This window comes from Hemitrygon akajei, chromosome 19 (assembly GCF_048418815.1).
Source record: "Hemitrygon akajei chromosome 19, sHemAka1.3, whole genome shotgun sequence".
Lineage (NCBI taxonomy): Eukaryota > Metazoa > Chordata > Chondrichthyes > Myliobatiformes > Dasyatidae > Hemitrygon > Hemitrygon akajei.
In genome coordinates, this window is record NC_133142.1 from 76,168,543 (window position 1) to 76,190,945 (window position 22,403).

The window sequence follows — 22,403 nt, forward strand, 5'->3', positions numbered from 1 at the left end:
TAGACAAGAATTGCCGAGGATCTGTCTCTACCCAGCGGGGGCAAGAGATGGGGAGGATCTCTTCTCAACATGGACTGGAGATGGTGAGGATCTGTCTTCACTCAGCATAGACTAGAGATGGTGAGAATCTCTGCTCAATATGGACGGGAGATTGTGAGGATCTGTCTTTGCTCACCATGGACAAGAGATGGTGAGAATCTCGGCTGAACCTGGACTGGAGATGGTGAGGATATGTCTTCACTCAACATGGACTAGAGATGGTGAGTATCTCTGCTCAACATGGACTGTAGATGGTGAGGATCTGTCTTCACTCAACATGGACTACAGTTGGTGAGAATCTCTGCTCAACGTGGACTGGAGATAGTGAGGATCTGTCTTCACTCAACATGGACTAGAGATGGTGAGAATCGCTGCTCAACATGGACTGGAGATGGAGAGGATCTGACTTCACTCAACATGGACTAGAAATGGTGAGACTCTCTGCTCAACATGGATTGGAGATGGTGAGGTTCTGTCTTCACTCAACATGGACTAGAGATATTGAGAATCTCTGCTCAATATGGACTGGAGATGGTGAGAAACTGTATTCACTCAACATGGACTAGAGATGGTGAGAATCTCTGCTCAACATGGACTGCAGATGCTGAGGATCTCTGCTCAACATTTACTGGAGATGGTGAGGATCTGTCTTCACTCAACATAGACTAGAGATGGTGAGAAACTCTGCTCAATACGGATGGGAGATTGTGAGCATATGTCCTCACTCACCATGGACTGGAGATGGTAAGAATCTCTGCTCAACATGGACTGGAGATGGTGAGAATCTACCTTCACCGTCCATGGACTAAAGATGGTGTAGGTCTGTCTGTGCCCACTATAGACTAGAATTGCCGAGGATCTGTCTCTACCCAGCGGGGGCAAGAGATGGGGAGGATCTCTCTCTGCTCAACATGGACTGGAGTTGGTGAGGATCTGTATTCACTCACCATGGACTACAGATGGTGAGAATCTGTGCTCAAAATGGACTGGAGATGGTGAGTATCTGTCTTCTCTCAACATGAACTAGAGATGGTGAGAATCTCTGCTCAACATGGACTGGAGATGGTGAGTATCTGTCTTCACTCAACATGGACTAGAGATGGTGAGGATCTCTGCTCAACATGGACTGGAGATGGTGAGGATCTGTCTTCACTCAACATGGACTAAAGATTGTGAGGAACTCTCTTCACTCAACTTGGACTGGAGATGTTGAGGATCTGACCACTCATCATGGACTAGAGATGGTGAGAATCTCTGCTCAATATGGTCTGCAGATAGTGAGGATCTGTCTTCACTCAACATGGACTAGAGATGGTGAAGACCTCTGCTCAACATGGACTGAAGATGGTGAGGATCTCTCTTCACTCACCTTGGACTAGAGATGGTGAGAATCTCTTCTCAACATGGACTGGAGATGGTGAGGATCTGTCTTCACTCAACATAGACTAGAGATGGTGAGAATCTCTGCTGAATATGGACAGGAGATTGTGAGGATCTGTCTTCGCTCACCACGGACTAGAGATGGTGAGAATCTCGGCTGAACCTGGACTGGAGATGGTGAGGATCTGTCTTCACTCAACATGGACTAGAGATGGTGAGTATCTCTGCTCAACCTGGACTGGAGATGGTGAGGATCTGTCTTCACTCAACATGGACTAGAGATGGTGAGTATCTCTGCTCAACATGGACTGTAGATGGTGAGGATCGGTGTTCACTCAACATGGACTTCAGTTGGTGAGAATCTCTGCTCAACGTGAACTGGAGATGGTGAGGATCTGTCTTCACTCAACATGGACTACAGATGGTGAGAATCGCTGCTCAACATGGACTGGAGATTGTGAGGATCTGACTTCAATCAACATGGACTAGAAATGGTGAGAATCTCTGCTCAACATGGATTGGAGATGGTGAGGATCTGTCTTCACTCAACATGGACTAGAGATATTGAGAATCTCTGCTCAATATGGACTGGAGATGGTGAGAATCTGTATTCACTCAACATGGACTAGAGATGGAGAGAATCTCTGCTCATCATGGACTGGAGATGCTGAGGATCTCTGCTCAACATGGACTGGAGAGGGTGAGGATCTGTCTTCACTCAACATAGACTAGAGATGGTGAGGATCTCTGCTCAACATGGACTGGAGATGGTGAGAATCTCTGCTCAATATGGATGGGAGATTGTGAGGATGTCTTCACTCACCATGGACTGGAGATGGTGAGAATCTCTGCTCAACATGGGCTGGAGATGGTGAGAATCTCTGCTCAACACGGACTGAAGATTGTGAGGATCTGTCTTAACTCACCATGGACTAGAGATGGTGAGAATTTCTGCTCAACATGGACTAGAGATGGTGAGGATCTCTGCTCAACATGGACTGGAGATGGTGAGAATCAGTCTTCACTGAACATGGACTAGAATCTCTGCTCAATATGGACTGGGGATTGTGAGGATCAGTCTTCACTCAATGTGGTCTAGAGATGGTGAGAATCTCTGCTTAACATGGACTGGAGATGCTGAGGATCAGTCTTCACTGAACATGGACCAGAGATGGTGAGTATCTCTGCTCAATATGGACTGGAGATGGTGAGAATCTCTGCTCAACATGGACTGGAGATGGTGAGGATCTGTCTTCACTCAACATGGACTAGAGATGGTGAGTATCTCTGCTCAACATGGACTGGAGATGGTGAGGATCTGTCATCACTGAACATGGCCTAGAGATGGTGAGTATCTCTGCTCAATATGGACTGGAGATGGTGAGGATCTGTCTTCACTCAACATGGACTAGAGATGGTGAGTAACTCTGCTCAACATGGACTGGAGATTGTGAGGATCGGTCTTCACTCAACATGCACTAGAGATGGTGAGATTCAATGCTCAACATGGACTGGAGATTCTGAGGATCTCTGCTCAACATGGACTGGAGATGGTGAAGATCTGTCTTCACTCAACCTGGACTACAGTTGGTGAGAATCTGTGCTCAGCATGGACTGGAGATGGTGAGGATCTGTCTTCACTCAACATGGAATAGAGATGGTGAGAATCTCTGCTCAATATGGTCTGGAGATGGTGAGTTTCTGTCTTCACTCAACATGGACTAGAGATGGTGAGAATCTCTGCTCAACATGGACTGGAGATGCTGAGGATCGCTGCTCAACATGGACTGGAGATGGTGAGGATCTGTCTTCATTCAACATAGACTAGAGATGGTGAGAATCTCTGCTCAACATGGACTGGAGAGTGTGAGGATCTGTCTTCACTCAACATAGACTAGAGATGGTGAGGATCTCTGCTCAACATGGACTGGAGATGGTGAGAATCTCTGCTCAATATGGATGGGAGATTGTGAGGATGTCTTCACTCACCATGGACTGGAGATGGTGAGAATCTCTGCTCAACATGGTCTGGAGATGGTGAGAATCTCTGCTCAACACGGACAGAAGATTGTGAGGATCTGTCTTAACTCACCATGGACTAGAGATGGTGAGAATTTCTGCTCAACATGGACTAGAGATGGTGAGGATCTCTGATCAACATGGACTGGAGATGGTGAGAATCTCTGCTGAACCTGGACTGGAGATGGTGAGGATCAGTCTTCACTCAACATGGACTAAAGATGGTGAGAATCTCTGCTCAACGTGGACTGAAGATGGTGAGGATCTGTCTTCACTCAACAAGGACTAGAGATGGTGTTTAATCTCTGGTCAACATGGACTGGAGATGGTGAGGATCAGTCTTCACAGAACATGGACTAGAGATGGTGAGTATCTCTGCTCAATATGGACTGGAGATGGTGAGAATCTCTGCTCAACATGGACTGGAGATGGTGAGGATCTGTCTTCACTCAACATGGACTAGAGATGGTGAGTATCTCTGCTCAATATGTACTGGAGATGGTGAGGATCTGTCTTCACTCAACATGGACTAGAGATGGTGAGTAACTCTGCTCAACATGGACTGGAGATGGTGAGAATCTGTCTTCACTCAACATGCACTAGAGATGGTGAGAATCAATGCTCAACATAGACTGGAGATGCTGAGGATCTACCTTCACCCTCGATGGACTAAAGATGGTGTAGGTCTGTCTGTGCCCACTATAGACTAGCATTGCCGAGGATCTGTCTCTAACCAGCGGGGGCAAGAGATGGGGAGGATCTCTCTCTGCTCAACATGGACTGGAGATGGTGAGGATCTGTCTTCACTCACCATGGACTAGAGATGGTGAGAATCTGTGCTCAAAATGGACTGGAGATGGTGAGGATCTGTCCTCTCTCAACATGGATTAGAGATGGTGAGAATCTCTGCTCAACATGGACTGGAGATGGTGAGGATCTGTCTTCACTCAACATGGACTAGAAATGGTGAGATTCTGTGCTCAACATGGACTGGAGATGGTGAGGATCTGTCTTCTCTCAACATGGAGTAGAGATTGTGAGGATCTCTCTTCACTCAACTTGGACTGGAGATGGTGAGGATCTCTGCTCAACATGGACTGGAGATGGTGAGGATATCTGCTCAACATGGACTGGAGATGGTGAGGATCTGACTTCACTCAACATGGACTAGAAATGGTGAGACTCTGTGCTCAACATGGACTGGAGATGGTGAGGATCTGTCTTCTCTCAACATGGAGTAGAGATTGTGAGGATCTCTCTTCACTCAACTTGGACTGGAGATGGAGAGGATCTCTGCTCAACATGGACTGGAGATGGTGAGGATATCTGCTCAACATGGCCTGGAGATGGTGAGGATCTGTCTTCACTCAACATGGAATAAAGATTGTGAGGATCTGTCTTCACTCAACATGGACTAGAGATGGTGAGGATCTGTCTTCACTCAACATGCAATAAAGATTGTGAGTATCTCTCTTCACTCAACTTGGACTGGAGATGGTGAGGATCTGTCCGCTCATCATGGACTAGATATGGTGAGAAGCTCTGCTCAACATGGACTGGAGATTGTGAGGATCTGTCTTCACCTACCATGGACTAGAAATGGTGAATATCTCTGCTCAACATGGACTAGAGATGGTGAGAATCTCTGCTCAACATGGACTGCAGATGCTGAGAATCTCTGCTCAACATTTACTGGAGATGGTGAGGATCTGTCTTCACTCAACATAGACTAGAGATGGTGAGAATCTCTGCACAATACGGATGGGAGACTGTGAGCATCTGTCCTCACTCACCATGGACTGGAGATGGTAAGAATCTCTGCTCAACATGGACTGGAGATGGTGAGAATCTACCTTAACCCTCCATGGACTAAAGCTGGTGTAGGTCTGACTGTGCCCACTATAGACAAGAATTGCCGAGGATCTGTCTCTACCCAGCGGGGGCAAGAGATGGGGAGGATCTCTTCTCAACATGGACTGGAGATGGTGAGGATCTGTCTTCACTCAGCATAGACTAGAGATGGTGAGAATCTCTGCTCAATATGGACGGGAGATTGTGAGGATCTGTCTTTGCTCACCATGGACAAGAGATGGTGAGAATCTCGGCTGAACCTGGACTGGAGATGGTGAGGATATGTCTTCACTCAACATGGACTAGAGATGGTGAGTATCTCTGCTCAACATGGACTGTAGATGGTGAGGATCTGTCTTCACTCAACATGGACTACAGTTGGTGAGACTCTCTGCTCAACATGGATTGGAGATGGTGAGGTTCTGTCTTCACTCAACATGGACTAGAGATATTGAGAATTTCTGCTCAATATGGACTGGAGATGGTGAGAAACTGTATTCACTCAACATGGACTAGAGATGGTGAGAATCTCTGCTCAACATGGACTGCAGATGCTGAGGATCTCTGCTCAACATTTACTGGAGATGGTGAGGATCTGTCTTCACTCAACATAGACTAGAGATGGTGAGAATCTCTGCTCAATACGGATGGGAGATTGTGAGCATATGTCCTCACTCACCATGGACTGGAGATGGTAAGAATCTCTGCTCAACATGGACTGGAGATGGTGAGAATCTACCTTCACCGTCCATGGACTAAAGATGGTGTAGGTCTGTCTGTGCCCACTATAGACTAGAATTGCCGAGGATCTGTCTCTACCCAGCGGGGGCAAGAGATGGGGAGGATCTCTCTCTGCTCAACATGGACTGGAGTTGGTGAGGATCTGTATTCACTCACCATGGACTACAGATGGTGAGAATCTGTGCTCAAAATGGACTGGAGATGGTGAGTATCTGTCTTCTCTCAACATGAACTAGAGATGGTGAGAATCTCTGCTCAACATGGACTGGAGATGGTGAGTATCTGTCTTCACTCAACATGGACTAGAGATGGTGAGGATCTCTGCTCAACATGGACTGGAGATGGTGAGGATCTGTCTTCACTCAACATGGACTAAAGATTGTGAGGAACTCTCTTCACTCAACTTGGACTGGAGATGTTGAGGATCTGACCACTCATCATGGACTAGAGATGGTGAGAATCTCTGCTCAATATGGTCTGCAGATAGTGAGGATCTGTCTTCACTCAACATGGACTAGAGATGGTGAAGACCTCTGCTCAACATGGACTGAAGATGGTGAGGATCTCTCTTCACTCACCTTGGACTAGAGATGGTGAGAATCTCTTCTCAACATGGACTGGAGATGGTGAGGATCTGTCTTCACTCAACATAGACTAGAGATGGTGAGAATCTCTGCTGAATATGGACAGGAGATTGTGAGGATCTGTCTTCGCTCACCACGGACTAGAGATGGTGAGAATCTCGGCTGAACCTGGACTGGAGATGGTGAGGATCTGTCTTCACTCAACATGGACTAGAGATGGTGAGTATCTCTGCTCAACCTGGACTGGAGATGGTGAGGATCTGTCTTCACTCAACATGGACTAGAGATGGTGAGTATCTCTGCTCAACATGGACTGTAGATGGTGAGGATCGGTGTTCACTCAACATGGACTTCAGTTGGTGAGAATCTCTGCTCAACGTGAACTGGAGATGGTGAGGATCTGTCTTCACTCAACATGGACTACAGATGGTGAGAATCGCTGCTCAACATGGACTGGAGATTGTGAGGATCTGACTTCAATCAACATGGACTAGAAATGGTGAGAATCTCTGCTCAACATGGATTGGAGATGGTGAGGATCTGTCTTCACTCAACATGGACTAGAGATATTGAGAATCTCTGCTCAATATGGACTGGAGATGGTGAGAATCTGTATTCACTCAACATGGACTAGAGATGGAGAGAATCTCTGCTCATCATGGACTGGAGATGCTGAGGATCTCTGCTCAACATGGACTGGAGAGGGTGAGGATCTGTCTTCACTCAACATAGACTAGAGATGGTGAGGATCTCTGCTCAACATGGACTGGAGATGGTGAGAATCTCTGCTCAATATGGATGGGAGATTGTGAGGATGTCTTCACTCACCATGGACTGGAGATGGTGAGAATCTCTGCTCAACATGGGCTGGAGATGGTGAGAATCTCTGCTCAACACGGACTGAAGATTGTGAGGATCTGTCTTAACTCACCATGGACTAGAGATGGTGAGAATTTCTGCTCAACATGGACTAGAGATGGTGAGGATCTCTGCTCAACATGGACTGGAGATGGTGAGAATCAGTCTTCACTGAACATGGACTAGAATCTCTGCTCAATATGGACTGGGGATTGTGAGGATCAGTCTTCACTCAATGTGGTCTAGAGATGGTGAGAATCTCTGCTTAACATGGACTGGAGATGCTGAGGATCAGTCTTCACTGAACATGGACCAGAGATGGTGAGTATCTCTGCTCAATATGGACTGGAGATGGTGAGAATCTCTGCTCAACATGGACTGGAGATGGTGAGGATCTGTCTTCACTCAACATGGACTAGAGATGGTGAGTATCTCTGCTCAACATGGACTGGAGATGGTGAGGATCTGTCATCACTGAACATGGCCTAGAGATGGTGAGTATCTCTGCTCAATATGGACTGGAGATGGTGAGGATCTGTCTTCACTCAACATGGACTAGAGATGGTGAGTAACTCTGCTCAACATGGACTGGAGATTGTGAGGATCGGTCTTCACTCAACATGCACTAGAGATGGTGAGATTCAATGCTCAACATGGACTGGAGATTCTGAGGATCTCTGCTCAACATGGACTGGAGATGGTGAAGATCTGTCTTCACTCAACCTGGACTACAGTTGGTGAGAATCTGTGCTCAGCATGGACTGGAGATGGTGAGGATCTGTCTTCACTCAACATGGAATAGAGATGGTGAGAATCTCTGCTCAATATGGTCTGGAGATGGTGAGTTTCTGTCTTCACTCAACATGGACTAGAGATGGTGAGAATCTCTGCTCAACATGGACTGGAGATGCTGAGGATCGCTGCTCAACATGGACTGGAGATGGTGAGGATCTGTCTTCATTCAACATAGACTAGAGATGGTGAGAATCTCTGCTCAACATGGACTGGAGAGTGTGAGGATCTGTCTTCACTCAACATAGACTAGAGATGGTGAGGATCTCTGCTCAACATGGACTGGAGATGGTGAGAATCTCTGCTCAATATGGATGGGAGATTGTGAGGATGTCTTCACTCACCATGGACTGGAGATGGTGAGAATCTCTGCTCAACATGGTCTGGAGATGGTGAGAATCTCTGCTCAACACGGACAGAAGATTGTGAGGATCTGTCTTAACTCACCATGGACTAGAGATGGTGAGAATTTCTGCTCAACATGGACTAGAGATGGTGAGGATCTCTGATCAACATGGACTGGAGATGGTGAGAATCTCTGCTGAACCTGGACTGGAGATGGTGAGGATCAGTCTTCACTCAACATGGACTAAAGATGGTGAGAATCTCTGCTCAACGTGGACTGAAGATGGTGAGGATCTGTCTTCACTCAACAAGGACTAGAGATGGTGTTTAATCTCTGGTCAACATGGACTGGAGATGGTGAGCATCTTACTTCACTCAACAGGGACTAGAATCTCTGCTCAATATGGACTGGGGATTGTGAGGATCAGTCTTCACTCAATGTGGTCTAGAGATGGTGAGAATCTCTGCTTAACATGGACTGGAGATGGTGAGGATCAGTCTTCACTGAACATGGACCAGAGATGTTGAGTATCTCTGCTCAATATGGACTGGAGATGGTGAGAATCTCTGCTCAACATGGACTGGAGATGGTGAGGATCTGTCTTCACTCAACATGGACTAGAGATGGTGAGTATCTCTGCTCAACATGGACTGGAGATGGTGAGGATCTGTCATCACTGAACATGGACTAGAGATGGTGAGTATCTCTGCTCAATATGGACTGGAGATGGTGAGGATCTGTCTTCACTCAACATGGACTAGAGATGGTGAGTAACTCTGCTCAACATGGACTGGAGATGGTGAGGATCGGTCTTCACTCAACATGCACTAGAGATGGTGAGATTCAATGCTCAACATGGACTGGAGATGCTGAGGATCTCTGCTCAACATGGACTGTAGATGGTGAGGATCTGTCTTCACTCAACATGGACTACAGTTGGTGAGAATCTCTGCTCAACGTGGACTGGAGATAGTGAGGATCTGTCTTCACTCAACATGGACTAGAGATGGTGAGAATCGCTGCTCAACATGGACTGGAGATGGAGAGGATCTGACTTCACTCAACATGGACTAGAAATGGTGAGACTCTCTGCTCAACATGGATTGGAGATGGTGAGGTTCTGTCTTCACTCAACATGGACTAGAGATATTGAGAATTTCTGCTCAATATGGACTGGAGATGGTGAGAAACTGTATTCACTCAACATGGACTAGAGATGGTGAGAATCTCTGCTCAACATGGACTGCAGATGCTGAGGATCTCTGCTCAACATTTACTGGAGATGGTGAGGATCTGTCTTCACTCAACATAGACTAGAGATGGTGAGAATCTCTGCTCAATACGGATGGGAGATTGTGAGCATATGTCCTCACTCACCATGGACTGGAGATGGTAAGAATCTCTGCTCAACATGGACTGGAGATGGTGAGAATCTACCTTCACCGTCCATGGACTAAAGATGGTGTAGGTCTGTCTGTGCCCACTATAGACTAGAATTGCCGAGGATCTGTCTCTACCCAGCGGGGGCAAGAGATGGGGAGGATCTCTCTCTGCTCAACATGGACTGGAGTTGGTGAGGATCTGTATTCACTCACCATGGACTACAGATGGTGAGAATCTGTGCTCAAAATGGACTGGAGATGGTGAGTATCTGTCTTCACTCAACATGGACTAGAGATGGTGAGGATCTCTGCTCAACATGGACTGGAGATGGTGAGGATCTGTCTTCACTCAACATGGACTAAAGATTGTGAGGAACTCTCTTCACTCAACTTGGACTGGAGATGTTGAGGATCTGTCCACTCATCATGGACTGGAGATGGTGAGAATCTCTGCTCAATATGGTCTGCAGATAGTGAGGATCTGTCTTCACTCAACATGGACTAGAGATGGTGAAGACCTCTGCTCAACATGGACTGAAGATGGTGAGGATCTCTCTTCACTCACCTTGGACTAGAGATGGTGAGAATCTCTTCTCAACATGGACTGGAGATGGTGAGGATCTGTCTTCACTCAACATAGACTAGAGATGGTGAGAATCTCTGCTGAATATGGACAGGAGATTGTGAGGATCTGTCTTCGCTCACCACGGACTAGAGATGGTGAGAATCTCGGCTGAACCTGGACTGGAGATGGTGAGGATCTGTCTTCACTCAACATGGACTAGAGATGGTGAGTATCTCTGCTCAACCTGGACTGGAGATGGTGAGGATCTGTCTTCACTCAACATGGACTAGAGATGGTGAGTATCTCTGCTCAACATGGACTGTAGATGGTGAGGATCGGTGTTCACTCAACATGGACTTCAGTTGGTGAGAATCTCTGCTCAACGTGAACTGGAGATGGTGAGGATCTGTCTTCACTCAACATGGACTACAGATGGTGAGAATCGCTGCTCAACATGGACTGGAGATTGTGAGGATCTGACTTCAATCAACATGGACTAGAAATGGTGAGAATCTCTGCTCAACATGGATTGGAGATGGTGAGGATCTGTCTTCACTTAACATGGACTAGAGATATTGAGAATCTCTGCTCAATATGGACTGGAGATGGTGAGAATCTGTATTCACTCAACATGGATTAGAGATGGAGAGAATCTCTGCTCATCATGGACTGGAGATGCTGAGGATCTCTGCTCAACATGGACTGGAGAGGGTGAGGATCTGTCTTCACTCAACATAGACTAGAGATGGTGAGGATCTCTGCTCAACATGGACTGGAGATGGTGAGAATCTCTGCTCAATATGGATGGGAGATTGTGAGGATGTCTTCACTCACCATGGACTGGAGATGGTGAGAATCTCTGCTCAACATGGGCTGGAGATGGTGAGAATCTCTGCTCAACACGGACTGAAGATTGTGAGGATCTGTCTTAACTCACCATGGACTAGAGATGGTGAGAATTTCTGCTCAACATGGACTAGAGATGGTGAGGATCTCTGCTCAACATGGACTGGAGATGGTGAGAATCAGTCTTCACTGAACATGGACTAGAATCTCTGCTCAATATGGACTGGGGATTGTGAGGATCAGTCTTCACTCAATGTGGTCTAGAGATGGTGAGAATCTCTGCTTAACATGGACTGGAGATGCTGAGGATCAGTCTTCACTGAACATGGACCAGAGATGGTGAGTATCTCTGCTCAATATGGACTGGAGATGGTGAGAATCTCTGCTCAACATGGACTGGAGATGGTGAGGATCTGTCTTCACTCAACATGGACAAGAGATGGTGAGTATCTCTGCTCAACATGGATTGGAGATGGTGAGGATCTGTCTTCACTTAACATGGACTAGAGATATTGAGAATCTCTGCTCAATATGGACTGGAGATGGTGAGAATCTGTATTCACTCAACATGGATTAGAGATGGAGAGAATCTCTGCTCATCATGGACTGGAGATGCTGAGGATCTCTGCTCAACATGGACTGGAGAGGGTGAGGATCTGTCTTCACTCAACATAGACTAGAGATGGTGAGGATCTCTGCTCAACATGGACTGGAGATGGTGAGAATCTCTGCTCAATATGGATGGGAGATTGTGAGGATGTCTTCACTCACCATGGACTGGAGATGGTGAGAATCTCTGCTCAACATGGGCTGGAGATGGTGAGAATCTCTGCTCAACACGGACTGAAGATTGTGAGGATCTGTCTTAACTCACCATGGACTAGAGATGGTGAGAATTTCTGCTCAACATGGACTAGAGATGGTGAGGATCTCTGCTCAACATGGACTGGAGATGGTGAGAATCAGTCTTCACTGAACATGGACTAGAATCTCTGCTCAATATGGACTGGGGATTGTGAGGATCAGTCTTCACTCAATGTGGTCTAGAGATGGTGAGAATCTCTGCTTAACATGGACTGGAGATGCTGAGGATCAGTCTTCACTGAACATGGACCAGAGATGGTGAGTATCTCTGCTCAATATGGACTGGAGATGGTGAGAATCTCTGCTCAACATGGACTGGAGATGGTGAGGATCTGTCTTCACTCAACATGGACAAGAGATGGTGAGTATCTCTGCTCAACATGGACTGGAGATGGTGAGGATCTGTCATCACTGAACATGGACTAGAGATGGTGAGTATCTCTGCTCAATATGGACTGGAGATGGTGAGGATCTGTCTTCACTCAACATGGACTAGAGATGGTGAGTAACTCTGCTCAACATGGACTGGAGATTGTGAGGATCGGTCTTCACTCAACATGCACTAGAGATGGTGAGATTCAATGCTCAACATGGACTGGAGATGCTGAGGATCTCTGCTCAACATGGACTGGAGATGGTGAAGATCTGTCTTCACTCAACCTGGACTACAGTTGGTGAGAATCTGTGCTCAGCATGGACTGGAAATGGTGAGGATCTGTCTTCACTCAACATGGAATAGAGATGGTGAGAATCTCTGCTCAATATGGTCTGGAGATGGTGAGTTTCTGTCTTCACTCAACATGGACTAGAGATGGTGAGAATCTCTGCTCAACATGGACTGGAGATGCTGAGGATCGCTGCTCAACATGGACTGGAGATGGTGAGGATCTGTCTTCACTCAACATAGACTAGAGATGGTGAGAATCTCTGCTCAACATGGACTGGAGAGGGTGAGGATCTGTCTTCACTCAACATAGACTAGAGATGGTGAGGATCTCTGCTCAACATGGACTGGAGATGGTGAGAATCTCTGCTCAATATGGATGGGAGATTGTGAGGATGTCTTCACTCACCATGGACTGGAGATGGTGAGAATCTCTGCTCAACATGGTCTGGAGATGGTGAGAATCTCTGCTCAACACGGACTGAAGATTGTGAGGATCTGTCTTAACTCACCATGGACTAGAGATGGTGAGAATTTCTGCTCAACATGGACTAGAGATGGTGAGGATCTCTGATCAACATGGACTGGAGATGGTGAGAATCTCTGCTGAACCTGGACTGGAGATGGTGAGGATCAGTCTTCACTCAACATGGACTAAAGATGGTGAGAATCTCTGCTCAACGTGGACTGAAGATGGTGAGGATCTGTCTTCACTCAACAAGGACTAGAGATGGTGTTTAATCTCTGGTCAACATGGACTGGAGATGGTGAGCATCTTACTTCACTGAACAGGGACTAGAATCTCTGCTCAATATGCACTGGGGATTGTGAGGATCAGTCTTCACTCAATGTGGTCTAGAGATGGTGAGAATCTCTGCTTAACATGGACTGGAGATGGTGAGGATCAGTCTTCACTGAACATGGACCAGAGATGTTGAGTATCTCTGCTCAATATGGACTGGAGATGGTGAGAATCTCTGCTCAACATGGACTGGAGATGGTGAGGATCTGTCTTCACTCAACATGGACTAGAGATGGTGAGTATCTCTGCTCAACATGGACTGGAGATGGTGAGGATCTGTCATCACTGAACATGGACTAGAGATGGTGAGTATCTCTGCTCAATATGGACTGGAGATGGTGAGGATCGGTCTTCACTCAACATGCACTAGAGATGGTGAGATTCAATGCTCAACATGGACTGGAGATGCTGAGGATCTCTGCTCAACATGGACTGGAGATGGTGAAGATCTGTCTTCACTCAACCTGGACTACAGCTGGTGAGAATCTGTGCTCAGCATGGACTGGAGATGGTGAGGATCTGTCTTCACTCAACATGGAATAGAGATGGTGAGAATCTCTGCTCAATATGGTCTGGAGATGGTGAGTTTCTGTCTTCACTCAACATGGACTAGAGATGGTGAGAATCTCTGCTTAACATAGACTCGAGATGGTGAGAATCTGTATTCCCTCAACATGGACTAGAGATGGTGAGAATCTCTGGTCAACATGGACTGGAGATGCTGAGGATCGCTGCTCAACATGGACTGGAGATGGTGAGGATCTGTCTTCACTCAACATAGACTAGAGATGGTGAGAATCTCTGCTCAATATGGATGGGAGATTGTGAGGATCTCTGCTCAACATGGACTGGAGATGGTGAGGATCTGTCTTCACTCAACATGGACTAGAGATGGTGAGTATCTCTGCTCAACATGGACTGGAGATGGTGAGGATCTGTCTTCACTCACCATGGACTAGAGATGGTGAGAATCTGTGCTCAAAATGGACTGGAGATGGTGAGGATCTGTCTTCTCTCAACATGGATTAGAGATGGTGAGAATCTCTGCTCAACATGGACTGGAGATGGTGAGGATCTGTCTTCACTCAACATGGACTAGAAATGGTGAGATTCTGTGCTCAACATGGACTGGAGATGGTGAGGATCTGTCTTCTCTCAACATGGAGTAGAGATTGTGAGGATCTCTCTTCACTCAACTTGGACTGGAGATGGTGAGGATCTCTGCTCAACATGGACTGGAGATGGTGAGGATATCTGCTCAACATGGACTGGAGATGGTGAGGATCTGACTTCACTCAACATGGACTAGAAATGGTGAGACTCTGTGCTCAACATGGACTGGAGATGGTGAGGATCTGTCTTCTCTCAACATGGAGTAGAGATTGTGAGGATCTCTCTTCACTCAACTTGGACTGGAGATGGAGAGGATCTCTGCTCAACATGGACTGGAGATGGTGAGGATATCTGCTCAACATGGCCTGGAGAAGGTGAGGATCTGTCTTCACTCAACATGGAATAAAGATTGTGAGGATCTGTCTTCACTCAACATGGACTAGAGATGGTGAGGATCTGTCTTCACTCAACATGCAATAAAGATTGTGAGTATCTCTCTTCACTCAACTTGGACTGGAGATGGTGAGGATCTGTCCGCTCATCATGGACTAGATATGGTGAGAATCTCTGCTCAACATGGACTGGAGATTGTGAGGATCTGTCTTCACCTACCATGGACTAGAAATGGTGAATATCTCTGCTCAACATGGACTAGAGATGGTGAGAATCTCTGCTCAACATGGACTGCAGATGCTGAGAATCTCTGCTCAACATTTACTGGAGATGGTGAGGATCTGTCTTCACTCAACATAGACTAGAGATGGTGAGAATCTCTGCACAATACGGATGGGAGACTGTGAGCATCTGTCCTCACTCACCATGGACTGGAGATGGTAAGAATCTCTGCTCAACATGGACTGGAGATGGTGAGAATCTACCTTAACCCTCCATGGACTAAAGCTGGTGTAGGTCTGACTGTGCCCACTATAGACAAGAATTGCCGAGGATCTGTCTCTACCCAGCGGGGGCAAGAGATGGGGAGGATCTCTTCTCAACATGGACGGGAGATTGTGAGGATCTGTCTTTGCTCACCATGGACAAGAGATGGTGAGAATCTCGGCTGAACCTGGACTGGAGATGGTGAGGATATGTCTTCACTCAACATGGACTAGAGATGGTGAGTATCTCTGCTCAACATGGACTGTAGATGGTGAGGATCTGTCTTCACTCAACATGGACTACAGTTGGTGAGAATCTCTGCTCAACGTGGACTGGAGATAGTGAGGATCTGTCTTCACTCAACATGGACTAGAGATGGTGAGAATCGCTGCTCAACATGGACTGGAGATGGAGAGGATCTGACTTCACTCAACATGGACTAGAAATGGTGAGACTCTCTGCTCAACATGGATTGGAGATGGTGAGGTTCTGTCTTCACTCAACATGGACTAGAGATATTGAGAATTTCTGCTCAATATGGACTGGAGATGGTGAGAAACTGTATTCACTCAACATGGACTAGAGATGGTGAGAATCTCTGCTCAACATGGACTGCAGATGCTGAGGATCTCTGCTCAACATTTACTGGAGATGGTGAGGATCTGTCTTCACTCAACATAGACTAGAGATGGTGAGAATCTCTGCTCAATACGGATGGGAGATTGTGAGCATATGTCCTCACTCACCATGGACTGGAGATGGTAAGAATCTCTGCTCAACATGGACTGGAGATGGTGAGAATCTACCTTCACCGTCCATGGACTAAAGATGGTGTAGGTCTGTCTGTGCCCACTATAGACTAGAATTGCCGAGGATCTGTCTCTACCCAGCGGGGGCAAGAGATGGGGAGGATCTCTCTCTGCTCAACATGGACTGGAGTTGGTGAGGATCTGTATTCACTCACCATGGACTACAGATGGTGAGAATCTGTGCTCAAAATGGACTGGAGATGGTGAGTATCTGTCTTCTCTCAACATGAACTAGAGATGGTGAGAATCTCTGCTCAACATGGACTGGAGATGGTGAGTATCTGTCTTCACTCAACATGGACTAGAGATGGTGAGGATCTCTGCTCAACATGGACTGGAGATGGTGAGGATCTGTCTTCACTCAACATGGACTAAAGATTGTGAGGAACTCTCTTCACTCAACTTGGACTGGAGATGTTGAGGATCTGTCCACTCATCATGGACTAGAGATGGTGAGAATCTCTGCTCAATATGGTCTGCAGATAGTGAGGATCTGTCTTCACTCAACATGGACTAGAGATGGTGAGGACCTCTGCTCAACCTGGACTGAAGATGGTGAGGATCTCTCTTCACTCACCTTGGACTAGAGATGGTGAGAATCTCTGCTGAATATGGACAGGAGATTGTGAGGATCTGTCTTCGCTCACCACGGACTAGAGATGGTGAGAATCTCGGCTGAACCTGGACTGGAGATGGTGAGGATCTGTCTTCACTCAACATGGACTAGAGATGGTGAGTATCTCTGCTCAACCTGGACTGGAGATGGTGAGGATCTGTCTTCACTCAACATGGACTAGAGATGGTGAGTATCTCTGCTCAACATGGACTGTAGATGGTGAGGATCGGTCTTCACTCAACATGGACTTCAGTTGGTGAGAATCTCTGCTCAACGTGAACTGGAGATGGTGAGGATCTGTCTTCACTCAACATGGACTACAGATGGTGAGAATCGCTGCTCAACATGGACTGGAGATTGTGAGGATCTGACTTCAATCAACATGGACTAGAAATGGTGAGAATCTCTGCTCAACATGGATTGGAGATGGTGAGGATCTGTCTTCACTCAACATGGACTAGAGATATTGAGAATCTCTGCTCAATATGGACTGGAGATGGTGAGAATCTGTATTCACTCAACATGGACTAGAGATGGAGAGAATCTCTGCTCATCATGGACTGGAGATGCTGAGGATCTCTGCTCAACATGGACTGGAGAGGGTGAGGATCTGTCTTCACTCAACATAGACTAGAGATGGTGAGGATCTCTGCTCAACATGGACTGGAGATGGTGAGAATCTCTGCTCAATATGGATGGGAGATTGTGAGGATGTCTTCACTCACCATGGACTGGAGATGGTGAGAATCTCTGCTCAACATGGGCTGGAGATGGTGAGAATCTCTGCTCAACACGGACTGAAGATTGTGAGGATCTGTCTTAACTCACCATGGACTAGAGATGGTGAGAATTTCTGCTCAACATGGACTAGAGATGGTGAGGATCTCTGCTCAACATGGACTGGAGATGGTGAGAATCAGTCTTCACTGAACATGGACTAGAATCTCTGCTCAATATGGACTGGGGATTGTGAGGATCAGTCTTCACTCAATGTGGTCTAGAGATGGTGAGAATCTCTGCTTAACATGGACTGGAGATGCTGAGGATCAGTCTTCACTGAACATGGACCAGAGATGGTGAGTATCTCTGCTCAATATGGACTGGAGATGGTGAGAATCTCTGCTCAACATGGACTGGTGATGGTGAGGATCTGTCTTCACTCAACATGGACTAGAGATGGTGAGTATCTCTGCTCAATATGGACTGGAGATGGTGAGGATCTCTGATCAACACGGACTGAAGATTGTGAGGATCTGTCTTAACTCACCATGGACTAGAGATGGTGAGAATTTCTGCTCAACATGTACTAGAGATGGTGAGGATCTCTGATCAACATGGACTGGAGATGGTGAGAATCTCTGCTGAACCTGGACTGGAGATGGTGAGGATCAGTCTTCACTCAACATGGACTAAAGATGGTGAGAATCTCTGCTCAACGTGGACTGAAGATGGTGAGGATCTGTCTTCACTCAACAAGGACTAGAGATGGTGTTTAATCTCTGGTCAACATGGACTGGAGATGGTGAGCATCTTACTTCACTCAACAGGGACTAGAATCTCTGCTCAATATGGACTGGGGATTGTGAGGATCAGTCTTCACTCAATGTGGTCTAGAGATGGTGAGAATCTCTGCTTAACATGGACTGGAGATGGTGAGGATCAGTCTTCACTGAACATGGACCAGAGATGTTGAGTATCTCTGCTCAATATGGACTGGAGATGGTGAGAATCTCTGCTCAACATGGACTGGAGATGGTGAGGATCTGTCTTCACTCAACATGGACTAGAGATGGTGAGTATCTCTGCTCAACATGGACTGGAGATGGTGAGGATCTGTCATCACTGAACATGGACTAGAGATGGTGAGTATCTCTGCTCAATATGGACTGGAGATGGTGAGGATCTGTCTTCACTCAACATGGACTAGAGATGGTGAGTAACTCTGCTCAACATGGACTGGAGATGGTGAGGATCGGTCTTCACTCAACATGCACTAGAGATGGTGAGATTCAATGCTCAACATGGACTGGAGATGCTGAGGATCTCTGCTCAACATGGACTGGAGATGGTGAAGATCTGTCTTCACTCAACCTGGACTACAGCTGGTGAGAATCTGTGCTCAGCATGGACTGGAGATGGTGAGGATCTGTCTTCACTCAACATGGAATAGAGATGGTGAGAATCTCTGCTCAATATGGTCTGGAGATGGTGAGTTTCTGTCTTCACTCAACATGGACTAGAGATGGTGAGAATCTCTGCTTAACATAGACTCGAGATGGTGAGAATCTGTATTCCCTCAACATGGACTAGAGATGGTGAGAATCTCTTGTCAACATGGACTGGAGATGCTGAGGATCGCTGCTCAACATGGACTGGAGATGGTGAGGATCTGTCTTCACTCAACATAGACTAGAGATGGTGAGAATCTCTGCTCAATATGGATGGGAGATTGTGAGGATCTGTCTTCACACACCATGCACTGGAGATGGTGAGAATCTCTGCTCAACATGGACTGGAGATGGTGAGGATCAGTCTTCACTGAACATGGACTAGAGATGGTGAGTATCTCTGCTCAATATGGACTGGAGATGGTGAGAATCTCTGCTCAACATGGACTGGAGATGGTGAGGATCTGTCTTCACTCAACATGGACTAGAGATGGTGAGTATCTCTGCTCAACATGGACTGGAGATGGTGAGGATCTGTCATCACTGAACATGGACTAGAGATGGTGAGTATCTCTGCTCAATATGGACTGGAGATGGTGAGGATCTGTCATCACTCAACATGGACTAGAGATGGTGAGTAACTCTGCTCAACATGGACTGGAGATGGTGAGGATCTGTCTTCACTCAACATGCACTAGAGATGGTGAGAATCAATGCTCAACATGGACTGGAGATGCTGAGGATCTCTGCTCAACATGGACTGGAGATGGTGAAGATCTGTCTTCACTCAACCTGGACTACGGTTGGTGAGAATCTGTGCTCAGCATGGACTGGAGATGGTGAGGATCTGTGTTCACTCAACATGGAATAGAGATGGTGAGAATCTCTGCTCAATATGGTCTGGAGATGGTGAGTTTCTGTCTTCACTCAACATGGATTAGAGATGGTGAGAATCTCTGCTTAACATAGACTCGAGATGGTGAGAATCTGTATTCCCTCAACATGGACTAGAGATGGTGAGAATCTCTGCTCAACATGGACTGGAGATGCTGAGGATCGCTGCTCAACATGGACTGGAGATGGTGAGGATCAGTCTTCACTCAACATAGACTAGAGATGATGAGAATCTCTGCTCAATATGGATGGGAGATTGTGAGGATCTGTCTTCACACACCATGCACTGGAGATGGTGAGAATCTCTGCTCAACATGGACTGGAGATGGTGAGAATCTCTGCTCAACATGGACTGGAGATTGTGAGGATCTGTCTTCACTCACCATGGACTAGAGATGGTGAGAATCTCTGCTCAACATTGACTGGAGATGGTGAGGATCTGTCTTCACTCAACATGGACTAGAGATGGTGAGGATCTCTGCTCAACATGGACTGGAGATGGTGAGGATCTCCCTTCACTCACCTTGGACAAGAGATGGTGAGAATCTCTTCTCAACATGGACTGGAGATGGTGAGGATCTGTCTTCACTCAACATAGACTAGAGATGGTGAGAATCTCTGCTGAACCTGGACTGGAGATGATGAGGATCAGTCTTCACTCAACATGGACTAGAGATGGTGAGTATCTCTGCTCAAAATGGACTGTAGAAGGTGAGGATCTGTATTCACTCAACATGGACTACAGTTGGTGAGAATCGCTGCTCAACGTGGACTGGAGATGGTGAGTATCTGTCTTCACTCAACATGGACTAGAGATGGTGAGAATCTCTGCTCAACATGGACGAGATGGTGAGGATCTGACTTCTCTCAACATGGACTAGAGATGGTGAAAATCTCTGCTCAATATGGCAGGGAGATTCTGAGGATCTGTCTTCACTCACCATAGACTGGAGATGGAGAGAATCTCTGCTCAACATGGTCTGGAGATGGTGAGAATCTCTGCTCAACATGGACTGAAGATTGTGAGGATCTGTCTTAACTCACCATGGACGAGAGATGGTGAGAATTTCTGCTCAACATTGACTGGAGATGGTGAGGGTCTGTCTTTACTCAACATGGACTAGAGATGGTGAGGATCTCTGCTCAACATGGACTGGAGATGGTGAGAATGTCTGCTGAACCTGGACTGGAGATGGTGAGGATCAGTCTTCACTCAACATGGACTGGAGATGGTGAGAACCTCTCTCTGCTCAACATGGACTGGAGATGGTGAGAATCCCTCCTCAACTTGGACTAGAAAAAGTGAGAATCTCTGCTTCACATGGACTGGAGATGGTGAGGATCAGTCTTCACTGAACATGGACTAGAGATGGTGAGTATCTCTGCTCAATATGGACTGGAGATGGTGAGAATCTCTGCTCAACATGGACTGGAGATGGTGAGGATCTGTCTTCACTCAACATGGACTAGAGATGGTGAGGATCTCTGCTCAACATAGACTGGAGATGGTGAGGATCTCCCTTCACTCAACTTGGACTAGAGATGGTGAGAATCTCTTCTCAACATGGACTGGAGATGGTGAGGATCTGACTTCACTCAACATAGACTAGAGATGGTGAGAATCTCTGCTGAACCTGGATTGGAGATGATGAGGATCAGTCTTCACTCAACATGGACTAGAGATGGTGAGGATCTCTGCTCAACATGGACAGGAGATGGTGAGGATCTCCCTTCACTCACCTTGGACTAGAGATGGTGAGAATCTCTGCTCAACATGGACTGGAGATGGTGAGGATCTGTCATCACTGAACATGGACTAGAGATGGTGAGTATCTCTGCTCAATATGGACTGGAGATGGTGAGGATCTGTCTTCACTCAACATGGACTAGAGATGGTGAGTAATTCTGCTCAACATGGACTGGAGATGATGAGGATCTGTCTTAACTCAACATGCACTAGAGATGGTGAGAATCAATGCTCAACATGGACTGGAGATGCTGAGGATCTCTGCTCAACATGGACTGGAGATGGTGAAGATCTGTCTTCTCTCAACCTGGACTACAGTTGGTGAGAATCTGTACTCAGCATGGACTGGAGATGGTGAGGATCTGTCTTCACTCAACATGGAATAGAGATGGTGAGAATCTCTGCTCAATATGGTCTGGACATGGTGAGTTTCTGTCTTCACTC